Source organism: Musa acuminata, unplaced genomic scaffold, assembly GCF_036884655.1.
Source record: "Musa acuminata AAA Group cultivar baxijiao unplaced genomic scaffold, Cavendish_Baxijiao_AAA HiC_scaffold_1136, whole genome shotgun sequence".
Classification (NCBI taxonomy): domain Eukaryota; kingdom Viridiplantae; phylum Streptophyta; class Magnoliopsida; order Zingiberales; family Musaceae; genus Musa; species Musa acuminata.
The window spans coordinates 10,061,788-10,064,287 of NW_027021348.1; positions in this window are offsets into that span (position 1 = coordinate 10,061,788).

Here is a 2,500-nt window from a genome sequence, read left to right on the forward strand (position 1 = left end):
TTTTGGGCTGTTCTTGCGTGGCGCGGCGACCGTCGTGAGCGGAGCAAAATGTCAGCCATCTCAGCACCCTGGAACCCCCCGGGTGGCACAGGGCTGGATGGGGCTTTCGTATAGCAGGGACGGTGCTGCCTCACGCTTCGCTCACTGTTCGCCGCTCGCCGCTCGCTCGCGCAGCCAAAAATGGCCTGTTTTGGCCCGTTTTTGGGCTGTTTTGGCCTGTTTTTGGGCTGTTCTTGCGTGGTGCGGTGACCATCGTGAGCGGAGCAAAACGTCAGCCATCTCAGCACCCTGGAACCCCCCGGGTGGCACAGGGCTGGATGGGGCTTTCGTATAGCAGGGACGGTGCTGCCTCTCGCTTCGCTCGCTGTCTGCCGCTCGCCGCTCGCTCGCGCAGCCAAAAATGGCCAGTTTTGGCCCGTTTTTGGGCCGTTTTGGCCTGTTTTTGGGCTGTTCTTGCGTGGTGCGGCGACCGTCGTGAGCGGAGCAAAATGTCAGCCATCTCAGCACCCTGGAACCCCCCGGGTGGCACAGGGCTGGATGGGGCTTTCGTATAGCAGGGACGGTGCTGCCTCTCGCTTCGCTTGCTGTCCGCCACTCGCCGCTCGCTCGCGCAGCCAAAAATGGCCAGTTTTGGCCCGTTTTTGGGCCGTTTTGGCCAGTTTTTGGCCTGTTCTTGCGTTGCGCGGTGACCGTCGAGAGCGGAGCAAAACGTCAGCCATCTCAGCACCCTGGAACCCCCCGGGTGGCACAGGGCTGGATGGGGCTTTCGTATAGCAGGGACGGTGCTGCCTCACGCTTCGCTCACTGTTCGCCGCTCGCCGCTCGCTCGCGCAGCCAAAAATGGCCTGTTTTGGCCCGTTTTTGGGCTGTTTTGGCCTGTTTTTGGGCTGTTCTTGCGTGGTGCGGTGACCATCGTGAGCGGAGCAAAACGTCAGCCATCTCAGCACCCTGGAACCCCCCGGGTGGCACAGGGCTGGATGGGGCTTTCGTATAGCAGGGACGGTGCTGCCTCTCGCTTCGCTCGCTGTCCGCCGCTCGCCGCTCGCTCGCGCAGCCAAAAATGGCCAGTTTTGGCCCGTTTTTGGGCCGTTTTGGCCTGTTTTTGGGCTGTTCTTGCATGGCGCGGCGACCGTCGTGAGCGGAGCAAAATGTCAGCCATCTCAGCACCCTGGAACCCCCCGGGTGGCACAGGGCTGGATGGGGCTTTCGTATAGCAGGGACGGTGCTGCCTCTCGCTTCGCTCGCTGTCCGCCACTCGCCGCTCGCTCGCGCAGCCAAAAATGGCCAGTTTTGGCCCGTTTTTGGGCCGTTTTGGCCAGTTTTTGGCCTGTTCTTGCGTTGCGCGGTGACCGTCGAGAGCGGACCAAAACGTCAGCCATCTCAGCACCCTGGAACCCCCCGGGTGGCACAGGGCTGGATGGGGCTTTCGTATAGCAGGGACGGTGCTGCCTCACGCTTCGCTCGCTGTTCGCCGCTCGCCGCTCGCTCGCGCAGCCAAAAATGGCCTGTTTTGGCCCGTTTTTGGGCTGTTTTGGCCTGTTTTTGGGCTGTTCTTGCGTGGCGCGGCGACCGTCGTGAGCGGAGCAAAATGTCAGCCATCTCAGCACCCTGGAACCCCCCGGGTGGCACAGGGCTGGATGGGGCTTTCGTATAGCAGGGACGGTGCTGCCTCACGCTTCGCTCGCTGTTCGCCGCTCGCCGCTCGCTCGCGCAGCCAAAAATGGCCTGTTTTGGCCCGTTTTTGGGCTGTTTTGGCCTGTTTTTGGGCTGTTCTTGTGTGGCGCGGCGACCGTCGTGAGCGGAGCAAAATGTCAGCCATCTCAGCACCCTGGAACCCCCCGGGTGGCACAGGGCTGGATGGGGCTTTCGTATAGCAGGGACGGTGCTGCCTCACGCTTCGCTCGCTGTTCGCCGCTCGCCGCTCGCTCGCGCAGCCAAAAATGGCCTGTTTTGGCCCGTTTTTGGGCTGTTTTGGCCTGTTTTTGGGCTGTTCTTGCGTGGCGCGGCGACCGTCGTGAGCGGAGCAAAATGTCAGCCATCTCAGCACCCTGGAACCCCCCGGGTGGCACAGGGCTGGATGGGGCTTTCGTATAGCAGGGACGGTGCTGCCTCACGCTTCGCTCACTGTTCGCCGCTCGCCGCTCGCTCGCGCAGCCAAAAATGGCCTGTTTTGGCCCGTTTTTGGGCTGTTTTGGCCTGTTTTTGGGCTGTTCTTGCGTGGTGCGGTGACCATCGTGAGCGGAGCAAAACGTCAGCCATCTCAGCACCCTGGAACCCCCCGGGTGGCACAGGGCTGGATGGGGCTTTCGTATAGCAGGGACGGTGCTGCCTCTCGCTTCGCTCGCTGTCCGCCGCTCGCCGCTCGCTCGCGCAGCCAAAAATGGCCAGTTTTGGCCCGTTTTTGGGCCGTTTTGGCCTGTTTTTGGGCTGTTCTTGCGTGGTGCGGCGACCGTCGTGAGCGGAGCAAAATGTCAGCCATCTCAGCACCCTGGAACCCCCC